This window comes from Pteropus alecto, unplaced genomic scaffold (genome assembly GCF_000325575.1).
Source record: "Pteropus alecto unplaced genomic scaffold, ASM32557v1 scaffold123, whole genome shotgun sequence".
NCBI classification, from domain to species: domain Eukaryota; kingdom Metazoa; phylum Chordata; class Mammalia; order Chiroptera; family Pteropodidae; genus Pteropus; species Pteropus alecto.
In genome coordinates this window covers 3,546,779-3,562,665 of record NW_006433950.1, presented here as the reverse complement: position 1 = coordinate 3,562,665, position 15,887 = coordinate 3,546,779, and the positions used below count along the sequence as shown (strand labels likewise).

Here is a 15,887-nt window from a genome sequence, read left to right as displayed (position 1 = left end):
TTATCACCGTTAATTATGTTTATCTCTTTCTCCCCTAGAATGCAGGGTCCTTGGGGGCAGGAACCATTTTGTGTTTCTTGCCTTTCTTGCTGCTCCTGCCTAATCCAAAGCCCATTCCCAAACACACCCACACACATACACGTACACACTCACGTGCATACACACACAGTACCAGCCGCTTGGGGCGTGTCAACGAATGTCTATGCAATGGAGAAATAGTTGAGTGGATGGGGGCTGGGTAGGGTACTCTCCCGTGCCCGCCCATTTTATCCACCAGGACACAGAGTCTGAGAGAGGACCCCCCACCGCTCCCACAAAGGACAATTTTCCCAGCAGCAATATGCTGTTGTACAGACCTGACCTGTGTTTAATGGAGGTTTGATGGATGTTTACTGCAAACCCAGAAATGGCAGCCCCTTGAGGATGGTGATGATGGTGATGATGATGATAATGATGATGATTTTAGCAGAGTGGCCAATCAGGTATCCCCTCAGAATGCCAGAGGACAGCTTTGCCCACCTGAGAGCTCACAGCCCTGGAGCAGGAAGACCTGTTGCATAATTGCCACCCCGAATTGGTTTTCCTTAGCTGTGTGGCCAGGCCCTCTGACTCCTCCCTGGCCATCCCATCCCTTCCCATGGAGGCCATTTTCCAGCTGGCACCTGGCTGCCAGGGAGCTGAAGATGGGTGTGTGAGTGTGTGTGTGTGTGTGTGTGTGTGTGTGCATAGGATGTGGCGTTTGTGTTTATAAAGTGGCTCCTCTGAGTCTACGGCCATGCCACCCTGAACACGCCCGACTGTGTGTGTGTGTGTGTGTGCGCGCGTGTGTGTGCAAAGGATGTGGCGTTTGTGTTTGTAAAGTGGCTTCTCTGAGTCTATGGCCATGCCACCCTGAACACACCCGATCCTGTCTGATCTTGGAAGCTAAGCAGGGTCGGGCCTGGTTAGTACTTGGATGGGAGACCACCCGGGAAGACCAGGTGCTGTAGGTGTAAAAAGAAAAAAATGGCTCCGCTGAGAATCCGGCCTCAGAGCTTCAGCTGAGGCACGTGCGTGCCCAAGGGGGTTGGGACAAGGGCTCTGTGGGCCTGGTCTGCAAACAATCACAAGCAGCAGCAGCAGCAGCAAGGATTCTGTAAAAAGCTATTAAATCCTCACTCCTTGGGCTCAAATCTCAGGTCCCTGTCTTACTGTCACGACTCAGTGGAATAAATAAGGCTGTTGTTCCTTTAGGCGAGTTACCTCACGAGTTCCCAGGACACTGCATACATAGATAATCGTGGTGGTTATCAGATGCAGAAGACTTGGTCTGGACTAAGCACTGTTCCCAACACTTTATGTCTTAACTCATATAATATCTTAGAACGTCCTCATTTTGCAGATGAGGGAAGCAGGGCACAAAAAGGAGATGCAGTTAGCTAAGTGGCCAACCAGCCAGTGCCAGCGGGTAAGTCCTAGAGAAGCCGGATTGGGGGCCACACTTGCGAGCGGCTCCGGGGCTGTCTCTCTCCGTCCGAGGACATCGGGCTGTTGGCTTCCTGCAGGGCGGTGCTGTCCTGCGTCTCCTTCCTTCGCAACTCTTCCATCTGTGCAGCACGAGTGTCTTTCTCATTTTTCTCGACCATCTGTCCACCGTCCGCCTTGGGAAGGCGCTGCTGATCCGCGCATCTTTTTCCTTCCTCGACATTCCCTCGGGGGAGCTGGGCAGGCTGGGGTAAGCGTCTCCCATCCTGAGAGTCATGTTGTCTTGGGCCACCTCGTGATCGGGTTCAAGGGCAGATTCCGCTCGGGCAGGTCCGGGGAGGGGCCCGGATGTTGCTAACCCGCACGAGCAGTTGTTGCCAAGGCAACCACTGTGGGACCACACCTCGGTGGGCGGTTTTCCGCTCGCTCACCATCACTCCACCTCGTGTCACAGTGTCCTGTGTGCTGCCTCGGCCCAAGGCTCAGAGGGCTTCCCGACATGTTCTGTGAATCCAGCTCTTGTCTCTGGCCACGCGGGTTCTGCCAGAGGGGACAGGAATGACTCACCTCCTTGCCATAGTCCGAAAAGCCCGCGAGCCTCTCCTGGAAGGTGACGGCAGAAAGAGCCGGAACGCTCCTCAGTGCGCATGCCCCAGGTCCTGTCACTCCTCCAGCCCTGTCTTTTGGGCTCGTCTTTTCTTCTTCGGGTCTTCACTTTACAGCACAAGGGTCACCTCCAGCCCGGGGTCTCATGCCTCTGGAGGTAATTGGCCTCGAGGAGGCCTCGGACAGAGCTCATTTTATTTCTGGTTTTACGGGAGACATTTATCGTTGGCCTTTGGGATGCCGATGTCTCCTGTGCCCGGCATGAGGGTTTTATGTGGATACTAGGTCCGATTGTCCTTTAGAAAGGTTCTGCTTTTAATTAAGCTTTTCCTTCCAGTTTCCAGTTGAGCATGGGAATTTTGCATTTTAGTGCTTTCAAAATAAACATTTTTTATCAATTTTTAAATGATCTCTATTCCTGTGTATCCATTATCAGCTCCATAGATGAAACTGACCGACCACCCCAACACCTCTGTCCTGTCATCACAGGCAAGGTCTTTGTGTTTCCCCAGAGAAGGCAGGAATCACCGTCTTTTGGACGATGGGGCAAAATTACCCACCGCCTGACACACAGGGGACCGGTACCCTCCTCACACAGTCTCTCCTTTCCCAAGGAGTGAGACAGGCATCCTGCCTCCCCATCCTCGTCCAGTCCAGCTGCGAACACGCAGACGCGCCCTCCACGGGGCCTCCTGACTCCCCCTCACGCCTCGCATTCCCGTAACTTCAGGCCCACCCGAGCACCCAAGAGTGGTGCAGCTTCTTCTGTCCTATGCCAATCAGTGGGTTGCACTTCACTTGCTTTGCCTATGTGTCCACTGTCTCTAACGAGATTCATTCAACGCTCATTCGTGCATTTATTCAACAGGTATCTGCTGAGCATTTACTATGTGTTCGATTCCACCAAGATGCTGAGGATATAGGGAGGGCCGCAGCTAACACACTCTACCCTCGTGTAGTTTATGGTCTCACTAATCAGTTATTTAATTGCAATTATGGGAACCGTTACTGCAGAAAAGCACACACAATGGCGGCCCAGCCCATCTAGGATTGTGCATTTCTCAAAGCCAGACTTGAAGTTTTATCTCTTAGAGCTAAGGGATGATTTTGGCCTTCCTGTAGAGCAAGAAACCATGACATAATTGACAGACCCCTGGGACAGCCTGCTGGGATCCCCTTTCCCAGCACAGGGAGAAACCACAGGTTCACCCCTCCCCCCCGTCTCCTACTCCCTGCCAAGTACATGTTGTGGGCTCTCAGCGCATCCTCATTCTTCCGTTTTCTCTGTCCCTCTGGGGCTCTGTGACCCAGATTCCCTTCCCCGCTGTTGGATTCCAGATAGGTTCTGCCTTCTCAGGGGGTTAGATGATGGAGAGAAGCTAGAAGCTCATCTATTTCTCATGACACCTCTGCAGCAGCAGTGGAGGTGACTCTTGCACTGCATCGACATCTGGGCTTCTAGAAGCATCTGGGCGACAGCAGCAGCTCCATTAGTATTAGTGTCAGCTCTGTTGGTCACCGGTCAGCACCGTCAGCTTGCGCTTCCAGTGTCGTGAGCAGTGAATTTAGGCTCATGGACTTCATCCCAGAGACACTGGCAGGTTCACGGTCCCTGGGGAATATCCATCTCCCGTTTCACTATCCCAGCAACGGTGTAACCAATACCTCGAATTAAATTCTTCTCAGCTTAAAACTCAAGCGTTCCTTCTGTCTTCCTGTCAGGACACGGACTGATAGACCATTCTCCATCACGACAATGTGGCCAGGAGCTCACCAATTCCATCCCGTATGCTTCTTAAGCTCCTTTAAGATCCACGTTCTTCTATGTCACTGTCGTTTCCACGTACTTGGTCTGAAGCGTGTTTTCTGGACCGTTGCTAGGGCAACTCGAGAGGCATTCTCTAACCATTCTCCAAGTGGCTTCTCTCTCTATCCCTCCTCTTTTGCTTTACCTCCCTCCTCCCGCCTATCTTTGTAATTTTTCTGTAAAACTAAAACTCTTATAAAACATAAAGTTTAATTTACAAAATGAAATAAAGATCTTTTGAGACACGCAAAAGCTGGGAGGAGACTCCTACGATAAGGAACGTTAAAGGAAGTCCTTTAGGCGGGAAGAAAATGATACCAAGTAAAAATAAGGATCTCCACACACAAAAAAACAAAGAGTTCCAAAAATAGTAACTTTATGGACAAATAAATTTCTCTTGTTATTTAAATATCTCTAAAAGATAACTTACCCTTTAAATGAAAATGGATAACAATGTGGTATAAGGTTTATAACATTATAGAAATAAAATGTATGGCAACGGTAGCATAATAACTGCGTAAAGAGAGATGAAAGTACATTATTCAAAAGTGTTTTTTTAGTACTACATGAGTTGGTATAATATTCCTTGAAAGTAGATACTAATAAAAGTTAAAAACGCAGCATAGATCCTAAAGCAAACACTAAGGTTACAAAGCAGTTAATAAAGGAGATAAAAAAGGAGCCACTGAAAAGTGAGTAGTTAATACAAAACTACTCAAAAGAAGAAAAAGGGAAAAATGAATAGATGAAACAAATAGAAAGCAGATAACAAGATGATATCTTTATATCTAACTCCGTCGATAATCATATTAAATGTAAATGGACTAAGCATTCCAATTAAAAGGCAGAGATCGCTAGGTTGGATGAGCAAGCAAGAACCCAACTAGATTCTGCCTACAATAAATGCACTTCAAATATAAAGACATAAACAGGTTAAAAACGAAAGGGTAGAGAAAATATGCCATGCTAATACTGATCAAAAGAAACCTGGAGTGGTTATTAATACCTGACAAAGCAAATTTCAGAGCAGAGAATCTTACCAAATACAAAGAACGCACTTTTATAACGATCAAGTTGTCATTTCATTAAGCGGACTTAACCCTAAGAGTTTATACACTTAGCAGCAGAGCTTCAAAATGGATAAAGCAAAAACTGATATAACTGTAAACAGAAATAGAGAAATCCACAATTACATTTGGAGATTTCACTAACCTTCTTAATTAATGATTTAACAATGCCAGAGAAAGTCAGTAAGGATATAAAAAGCCTTTAACAGCATTATTAACCAACTTGATATTTATAGGAAAATATCCAACAAAAGCGGAATTCACATTGTTTTTTCCTGCATATGAAACATCTAGCAAGATAAACCATAATCTTCCCTAGCTGACTGGCTTGTAGATTGGCACACAGACTCTGAGAGTTTGTGCCTTGGTATTTGTCACCATGGTGTTCCTGGAGCATGAAAGACCTTTCTCTGCTTATTCATATCTACCTACCTGGCTAACTCCTGTTTCTCTTTCAAAACTGCCCAGCCATTATCTCCTTAGTGAGGCTTTCCTCAACTACCCCAAATAAATTCCTTTTACCTAAGAATAATCATAATGTTTTGTACATACATTCATCTTTGCTGTATCGCAGTATGTTGAATCATGTGTATAGTTTTTCTGCTTCTCCCATTAGATTATAAAGACAAGATTTAGGATAAAAATTATATTATTATAATTCATGGCATATGCTATAATTTATTTAACTACAGCTATTGTTTACTGAATACCTATTATGTGCCAAACACTAGCATATATTGTGTTTTGTAATGTAGAGACAATTTTAAGAAACATTTACTTAATAACTGTTATGCGTGGGACTCTGACATACTACATTGAAGATACCCCCAGAAAACATTTGGAAGAACTTAAGGGCAAGTTGCTGCGACCCTGCTAAATGACCCTTATTTAGCAGGCTCACAAATTACTGTAAACTTTCCAATCAAACCAGACAGCATAAGGATGGCATTTGTCCTCACATAATAAAGAAATTATCTGAGTATCAGGAAACTTACAGCTCTTTACTGTTTTTCTTCAAGTTTTACATTCAGTATCCCTTCATGGCAGGGACGTGGACTGTGTGCTTGTGTAGACACTCTCTCTGGTGGCCCCAATCAGAACTGTCCCCCAGTGAGAGAGCTAATGAAGCAAGAACCATCCTCTGACCTCCCGTGCCATCCATGAGAATGAATTACTCTATTCAACAGGGGAGAATATTTTTCATTCATTGATTCTCGCAGCCATCTAATAATCTGGATTGCCTCTTGCACTCAATCTTTCACTTCAGAAGGAGAAGCTGTCCTCACAAAGGGACACCCATTGTGCACCTCACAAACTTCGCATTTGATTTATCTGTGGCAAGCCAAGGAGAAAAACCAGATTTTTCATCAAGCATGCCCTTAAATCATCTGAATCCGTGTCAAAAGCATTTTTCGCACAAGGAAAAATCAGTGATTTGATATAGGGCACAGGCCTGGCTGCTTAGTCACATGACTCTAATACCCTTCTTAATTTGACTAGGTGAATCGAAAAGTTTGATTCACTTTTCTTGCCGCCGAAGTCCTAGATTATTGGATGAGAAATGAAAACTATTTTTCTTCCTCAGTCGAGGAAAAAGAAAAACGTTTGCCAAGGCGTTATATATAATAGATTGTGGAGGGGAAGGTACTTAGGAAAATGCCCAAGGCAGGCGGTTCCCATGCAACACCAAGAAGGCAAAATTGTCATGGCAAGGACAGTGGCCATGTCTTCCCTGATGATGACACCGTGAGGGTTTGCCACTTTGACGGCCAGCAGATGACATGGAAATGGGCACCATGGAAGTCCAGGGAACATTGATGCCTGCTGCTGACAGCTGAGTTCTTACTTCAGTTAGGTTTCTGTCTGACGAAACCATACGAAAGCCTTTTCTTTGTAAATTCACGGCCCTTTCGGTGGCTAGATCTGAGGATTCCAGGAATATGTCGGGCACGCAGAGCACGAATTTTTAAACCAAGAGCCCATGGAGGGAGGAGCACAATGCAGATGAGCCTAAATTAGACAAATCAAGGTCCAGGATGACAAGGGTCAATGTAGTTTTCTGCTTGGTTTTCTCTCCATGGACAGACTATTTGGGCAGACCCTTTCTACCAATCATTAGATTGTTTATTAGATGATCGTTTGATTTTCTCTCACTTATATTCCGACTAGAACTCCAGCTTGATGTTTGAGCTAACCAGTGTCAACTTATCGTGGGTAAATATGTCCTCTCTCCTGCCCGCCCTCCCTCTCCAAGACCTTTGTGGCTTGCAGCCCACGCGCACACTGTCTTCACAGAACGAAACCGGGGTGTATTTTCTGATTCTCACTGGGCAGTTTACTTCCTCCTGCCTTTATTTCAAATAAGACTAATAATTTGTCATGAGACTGTGAGGGTCCAGAAGGCAAGCACATCAGCATTTCCACTTGTTAGCATCTAGCACAACTGGCGCACAGTAAATGCTTAAAAACGATTTATTACGTCATCTCGAGATGTTCCGTGAGACATAAAGTAAACGAAATCCTTTGAACATTTAAGAACCGTGGAAACAAATACAGTTGACCCTTGAACAACACGGGTTTAAACTGGGCAGGTCCACTGATACACCGAGATTTTCAATTCATACTGTGAATGTATTTTCTCTGACGTTTTTCTTAATAAACCTTTTTTTTCCCTCTAGCTTACTTTACTGTAGGAATAGAGTATGTAATACACGTAATATCCACAATGTGTGTTAATCAACTATTTATGTTATTGTAAGGCTTCCGGTCAACAATAGGCTATTAATTATTAAATTTGGGGGGGAGTCAAAAATTACACGTCAATTGTCAACAGAGCAGGGTGCCTTTAACCCCCACGCTGTTCAGGAGTCACCTGTATTGTTGTTTTCAATTTCAGCAGCTAAAGATCTGAGTCATCACAGCAAAGGAGAGAATCTAAAGGCCTCAATAGATCAGAAAAATGTTCGAAGTAGAAGAATCCATTTAAAAAAGAAGAAAAATCCATTTATTTTCTAGCTCCTGATTGTCTGGATAGATAAGGCTTGAGAAAATGTATTGCTGTTTCTTGTAATACCTAATATTTATTGAACACCTTCTACATCCCAAGTGCTTCTCTACCTCACATGTCACCTCATTTAAACCTCACAGCAACCCCATGGGACAGATATACTGTTACCACCCTATTTAACAGAGAAGACACAGAGAGGTTAAGAAATTTGACGGTTTAATCAGAAAGAGACGGAAGTGTGCCTCGAGCGAAAGTCACGTCGCAATATATTTCTGTCAAATGCAATTATCTATCGGAGCTAGATTTTTCGATATTAACAGAATGAGAGTCTATCAGCAAGGGCAGAATTCTTTAGTTCCTACAAATACGTTAGAATTTGAGACCCGTGAGCAAGATGACATCTGTATCAATCGTTAGAATCCGTTCTGTCGTCTTCCTGAGAAAAATATTTTCACAAATGCCACTTGCACAACCCACAGGTTTTGATTCTAGCTTTAAAAATTAGTTGCATCATTTCACGGTAAAGTCGCTAGATGCCATTAAGGTATCTCTTCTCACCAGTTTTGTAGTCAGATCTGATTGGATTCGTTCATTTACCCATCTAAACCTCAGTTTCCTCATCTGTGAGATGGGGCTAGACACATGTAGCCCACCATGTTGCTTTGAAGGTTCAATGAGATACTGTAAAAGCCTGTGAACGATATCTATCACAGGGAACTTAAGGAGTGTCCCTAGATGCCATTTACAAAGCATTTGAAGTTACTTTGATAAGTCTTAGGCTTTGCATATCCCCTTTCCAGACGGAGAAAAATAAATAAATATTTCGAGGAAATATTGTTTCAAGTACTTCAAAATTTGAAATCACAAAGTTAAAAGTTATTGCATATTTTTACCTTTTTGTGATAACAGTGTTCAATGGCAACTACCTGAATATTCTAATTCTGTGGTTTCAGGCACACCTTAGATGATTCTATTTCCAGCACATTGATTTTAAACCATACTAAAATGTAGATTTTCACTCATGGAGGCTGCACTGCCCCACAACCCATTCAGACCAGCGAGGCTTCAAAATAAATCGAATAATCCTTAAGAATACATCACCGCCTACCGAGCACACGCCGAGCACCTGCCATGTTGTTGACACAGCATGGTGACGTTCTCACTGAGACTGAGCCATCAAAATGTGCCATCTCAGCTTTCAGGGACCTTGCGATCTAAAACAAACACGCTGACATCTCAAAGCAAGGAGTCTAAGAACAAATCAGAACATGTACACGGCATAAATAGGTGGGAAACATTCAATTCTCATTTTTAAAGTAATTGTTTTCCTGAATTAAAATATAGTATAAAGACTCAAAATTCAAATAGGACAGAATGGCTAAAAGTCTTCAATTGATCTCCCCTTCTATAACCAGTGACTACAGGATGTTCTCGTGTGTGTGTGTGTGTGTGTGTGTACATACACATGCTGAATATGTATATCGTGGACATATATCTGCACATAAACACAAGTATTTTAAAAAAATAAAAGCTGAATCACTCTGTGCCAACTATTTCGTAGCTTGCATTTCTCTCTTAGAAATCTGTCTTTTGAGGGACCTTATCTTGCTTTTTGTTCATTGGAATCTCTGGACAGAAGAAATCAATCGGTCGGGGTGTGAGTTAGGTTTTCATTACTGAGTTAGTTGACTGGGAAAGGTTTAGGTGAGAGGAAAAAGATTTCAGATGAACAGGCGGAGAATATGAATAAGAGATGGTTTTCAACGAAGAAATGACCTTTTATAAAGGCATCGAGAGCGAGACAAGGGATAGGGGACTGTGTAGCAGCCTTCAAAGCAATAAATTAATTCCATGCCCGCTCCCGGAAAGCGGACCTGGGCGAACTGTTTTCAAACAGTACCAGTGGCTTCACATAGGAGCTTTCCTCTCGCCAAGGAAGTAACCAGGCGGCAAAAGATGACTTCCATCTTTCCAACGGTCCCAGACTGGGACCGCCACTCCCGTGGAAAATAAGTCAGAATGGAATGGAAAGAGGGAAGGAGGCAGAAGAAACTTGCCATGTTTTTTTGGCAGTGGACACAGTGGAAATGAGTTAACTTAGCTCGAAAAGGCTCAGGTCCCTTTTGCACTAATTGCGTTTCAGTATTGAGAGGGAGATAGGATTTTGTGTCTCTTCGTTGGCTTCCACTATTAGCTGAAAAAGGGCCTAGGAATTTTTTTTTTTTTTAATACAACCTCTTCTGTAAAGAAAGCAGGGAAACAATAGCCAGCTGTCACAGCCAGCTGATATCTACCTTTGATCAGCCAAATGAATGTTGCAGGCATTTCTTATAGAAAGGAGATTGCTTATCGATCTATATCAAAATATGCATGCTAATCCCAGAGTGCAGAGAGTATTTTCAAGTGGAGTTAATAATCTGATTGCCGCCCTGTCTGGAGCAATTCTCTGAACTCGCAGCTCTAATCAGTCGAGGGTCTTGCAGTCAAATGTACTTTGCTGTTTAAATTTGGATTTGTGACATTGATTGAGGAGCCCTTGGAAAGGTGTTGACAAATCAAATTGTTTGTTCCAGTAGTGTTTTGCCAGAGATCAAGTCCAAAGTAATACGCAGTGAATTTGTTCATTACTAGTAGGGTGAAAGGAATGGTCAAATTCACCTGCGTCATTATCACAGACACAAGCCCAGTAAAAGATACGTTCTGTCTGAAGAAAATGTAGTTTTGTGGGCGCTCCAGTGAGTTAAGGGGGAGGGGGCTTTCTAGACCCGATAATATTAGATATGTTTAAGAAAGATAAGCAAATAAATGTATTCCATGTTTGAGATCAGAGCACTTTGTTTGTTTCGCTGGAAAGCAAACAAAAAGATGGGCGGATAGATGTCATGCATTACATGAAGACCTTGCTCACCAGACCCGTGTAGAATAAGAGGCTTCACCCTCAAAAAGAGGACGTGATGAAGGAGAAAGGTAACTAGGCCTCCAGGTTGACTGCTATTCAGGTGAGGATCGACGGGCCATCCCTACCTGTTCCTGACAGGTACCTCAAGCCAGCATGAGTGGAAGTAGCTTCGCTGAGTCCAGAGGTCTTGATGTTCCTCTGTCGGCCATGAGGCTGCCTTGGCAGGTAGTGTAAGGACAGATGGAGCAGAGGGACGGTCTTGAGCTGGCTTCTCCCAGAAGCAGACCCCGAGACTGGAACGGAGTGCAAGAAGTTCATTTTGGAGATGGCACGGGGGTGGAGAAATGAGACGGGGTGGAGGAGGAATCCAACCCAGCGTCGATGAGCAGGCCATTGCTGTGGTCACCCAGCGCTCAGCCCTTCAGGGACCCTGAGATGGCAGAAAAGTGAGGAAGAGAGAGAAGCCGGCCTCGTGGGAGACAGAAAGGGGCTGGGGGAAGCTTCTCCTCGAGCAAGCGTTTGGGCTTTGATAAGTACTCTGGGCCGGACGGGAGTTACTGAAATGCTGCTGCTTTTGCTAATGGGTCAGGACTAAACTTGCCCACCGAGCCTGCGGAAGCGGACTGGTGGTGTTTCATATTCTACTTTTTTACCTCACCTTGCCACAATTAATAACAACGCCCCTAATAACACTATTATCTGCTCGCATTTATCGCATAGCTTTCCAAGCACTTTTTCTTTTTATGTGTTTCAACACCCTATCTTAGCGTTTTTTAATCTGCAGGTTGTAAGCGTTTCGCGATCTTAACTTCCTGGGTTGCCTGTTAAGAGGACAAAACAGAATAGACTAGAATAGATTAGAGTGGAAAATGTCAAAGTGTATAATTCATTGCAAGGATTAGTTTTGTTTATATGAAAACGTCATTTCAATAGCGTGTGTGTATAAATGCACATGGAGGCACCTTAGGTCGCAGGGTAAAATACCTTTCTTGCTCTGAGCCAAGGACAGTTAGAGATGGGCTGAATTTTCTCACTTCAATCCCGTGACGGGTCTCTGAGGTGGATGCCGCCACCCCCTTACAGGTGAGAAAGCCGAGGGTCCAGGAAGTTACATAACCTACACCAGTTCACACAGCAAGCGAGCGACAGAGCCAGGGTTTAAACGCGTGCACAGAATGCTTGCCCTCCCCAGTACCGACCACGATCCCCAAGTCTCCACAGCAAAGAACACGCAAACCCTCTGAGTTTCACGGAGAAGCCTCCGGGACCATCTGCCGGTCCAGACGGCTCACAACTGCGCTTTTCGTGTTTGTAAGGAGAGTTTGGTAACAAAATGCCTTTCGCATCAAACTGGAAGACAGCAGAGTGCTCCTCGGCTCTGTACTGTTGTCAACGTCGCCTTGATTTATTACATGGCAAATGGTTAGGCAGATGGCATTTAATATATTCCTGGACATAAACACGAGGCTTACGTTGTACATGGCGTGGGTTCCTGAGCATCTATAAACTCCGTTGGGGGCAGGCCTGCATCTTCACTCGCCCGGCTCGTCCTTCCACTTGGGTGCAGTGTCAGCCATTCGGAGGCACGGGCAGGACCTCCAGACCTGGCCCGATGAGAGGGAGAGTCACAGAGCGGTTTACACCCGGGCTTCCCAGTTCATTCTCAGTGGCCCTGGCCTCGACTGAGCTACTTCGCGTTAGTCATCAATGACAAAAGGCAAGGCGGCTGATGCATAACGGACGGAGCCTGGTTTTCAAGTCTAGGCGCCTGGGGCTGGGCGTATCCTGTACCTCACGAGTCACATGACTGTTTTTTATTCCATGGCCTTGATATTTTAGAACGGTTTGTAGATTTACAGAAAAATCAAACAGATGGTATAGTGTGTTCCCAGATTAACACAGCCACACACCTACACACATGGAGTCCCTCCTCATATTAAGGTCTTATATTACCGTGGCACATTAGTTATACAATGAACGAGCTAATAACTTATACATTATCATTAACGGATAGTTTATTTAGACGTCCTTAGTTTCTACCCGATGTCCCTTTTCTGTTCCAGGATCCCACGTTCCATTTAGCTGTCACTACTCTTGGCTGCAACAGCTTTTTAGACTTTCCTTGTTTTTCCCGACTTTGACAGTTTTGAAGCACACCGATCGGATCTATGGCAGGATGGCCCTCTATTGGGATTTGTCTGACTTTTTTTTTTATGATTATATCGGGGCGATGGGTTTGGAGGAAGAAGATCACAGAGGTAAAGTGTCGTTTTAACCACATCACCCTAGCAGACATGACTCATCACTGTTGGTGGTGACCTTGGCCACTTGGCTCAGGCACTGTTTGTCAGGTTTCTCCCCTATAAAGTCACTCTTCTCCCTCTTTCTGTATTGTCCTTTTTGGAAGGAAGTCACTGTGAGCAGCCCCCCCTTCAGCACCCCCTCCTTAAAGGTGGAATAACTATAGAATTTATTTAGAATTCTTCTGCATGGGAGATTTCACTCTCCTCCATTTATTAATTTGTTCAGATACTAATGTAATAATATTTGTTAACTTATTCAATTATTTACGCGTATGTACTCATGGGTATTTATTTTAAACTTTGGGTTATAATCCAATACTTTATTTTGTTGTCTGTATTGTTTCAGCCTTGCCCGCCGGGCACTCTCTCAGTTGGCTCCCGTGCCCCTGCGTCATATGCCTATCAACGCATTGACGCGTTTCGTCGTCGTCATTGGTTTTTAGAGCTTCCTTGCTTTCTGTCTGTACAAGATGCTCCAGGCTCATCTTATGTCCTTCTCACCCTGGTCCTAGAATCAGCCATTGCTTTCAGAAACTTTCATTGGAAGGTTAACAAAAACCAAGCTCTGAACATTAGATGTGTTTTTAACTCCCGGGATGTCATTGCAACTAAACCCACTCGGCTGACAGAGCTAAGAAATACATCTGTACACACTAACTCACGCGCATACACATTTCTATAACCATTTCTCTATATAAGCATCTTTATGTTTTAAGATAGACATGAGTTTTTACTGGTAGCTCCAACTCTGAACGTTACCCCATGGGTCACTTAGTCTCCTCCCATTATTTATGTGAGTTCCCACTACAACACTAAGAAACCTGCCTCCCGCCATCCGCTACCCATTTAGTTAATTCTTCGATCCCAAATACGTATGTATAGCCCTATCAGAATTGTTAACCTGTGCCCCGGTGGGGAACAGCTTTCTCAGTGAGAGCACAGGGCTTAAGCGAGCTTCCCTTTGCCCGTCGTCGTGCAGGCTCCATTCCAAAGTTACAGAGGTCAGCATCTTCCCCACGTTCTGTCCAGCACCATTGTATCATGCATTTGGAAGACAGTGAGAGTCTCTTACGACAGTCTGCATTTCCTGGGGTGGTAACCTGATGTCCTAAGTTATTTCTTTCAAATTTTCATACATTAAGGTTGATCCTTTGTGCTATAAAGTTCCATGGGTTTTCACAAATGCATAATATTATGTATCCGCCGTCACAGTATCATACAGAATATTTTTGCTGCCCTAAAAATCCTCTGTGTGTCACTTATTCCTACCTCCCTCCTCCACTTCCAAACTCCTGGCAGTCACTGACTTTTTACAGTCTCTATAGTTTTATCCTTTCCAGAATCTTGTATAACTGGAATCATACATGAGGTAGTCTTTTTAGGGTGGCTTCCTTCGCTCGACAATACGCATTTAAGTTTCCTCTATGTCTTTATGTGGCTTGATAGCTCATTTCTTCTCATCAATGATTAATATCCCACTGTAGGGATGTAGGACTATTTAATTATTCAGCCGAGGAAGCGCATCTTGGTTTCTTGCAGTTTTGGGTGAATAACCCAAAATAAAGCGGCTGTAAACATTCATGGGCAGATTTTTGCGTGGACAGAAGTTTTCAACTCGATTTTGTACATACCTAGAAGCTCAATTTCGGTGTCATATGGTAAGACTATGCTTAACTTTGTAAGAAACTGCCAGACTGTCTACCGAAATAGCTGTAGCATTTTTCATTCCCATCAGCAATAAATGAAAATGCCTGTTGCTCTACATCCTTGCCCGCATTTTCAGTGTTTTGGATTTTATCCATCGTAATAGGTGTATGGCGGTATCTCATTGTTTTAATTTGCAGTTCCCTGATGACAAATAATGCAGAGCATTTTCATATGCTTATTAGCCATCTGTATATCTTCCTTAGTGAGGTATCTGTCCAGATCTTTTCACCATTTTCAGTTTGTTTCTTTTATTGTTGAGTTTTAAGTGTTTGTATATTTTGGATACCAGCCCTTTATCAGACATGTGTTTTGCAAAGGTTTTTCTCCCGATCTGTGGCTTAGCTTGTCTTTTCCTTAACCATTTCTTTTGCAGAGCAGAAGTTTTTAACTTTAATAAAAGCCAAATTATCAATTTTTTCTTTTATGGATTATGATTTGGGTGCTATGTCTAAAAACTTATCACCAGACCTAAATTCGTCTAGATTTTCTTCTCTGTTTATCTTCTAGAAGTTTTATACGTTCACGTTTTTCATTTTGGCCCGTGATCCATTTTGAGTTGATTTTTGCGAAAGCGTTTAAATGAACTTTTTTGCATACGGAAGTCAAAATGGTTTCATTTGTTGAAACGACTATCCTCTCTCTTTTCTTCATTGAATTGCTTTTGCTCTGTTGTCAAAGATCAGTTGGCTTTATTTGTGTTGGTCTATGTCTGGGCTTGCATCAATGCCGTGCTGTCTCGATTACGGTAGGTTTATAGTAAGGCTCGAAGTTGCGCAGTGGCGACTTTGTTTTTCATTTTGAGTGTTGCGTTGGCTAGTCAGAGGCTTGTTTTTTCATGTAAACCTTAGAATCACTTTGCCTACATCCACAAAATAGCACACTGGGATTTTGATGGGGATCGTGTTGAATATATAAATTGAGTTGGGAAGAATTGACATCTTAACGATATTGAGTTTTCTAACAGGTAAATTATTATTTTTTTACCCGATTTACTAGAACACAACTGACAAAGTAAACAGAACGTATT

The 15,887-nt window shown here is 43.8% G+C and overlaps 1 non-coding gene across 1 annotated transcript; it reads left to right on the top strand.

Annotated features, from left to right (window-relative positions):
* The first annotated feature begins 873 nt into the window (after positions 1-873).
* On the top strand, positions 874-992 carry LOC112477380. Its single transcript, XR_003045442.1, has one exon. It is a non-coding gene; the product is annotated as a 5S ribosomal RNA (ribosomal RNA).
* The last annotated feature ends 14,895 nt before the right edge of the window (positions 993-15,887 follow it).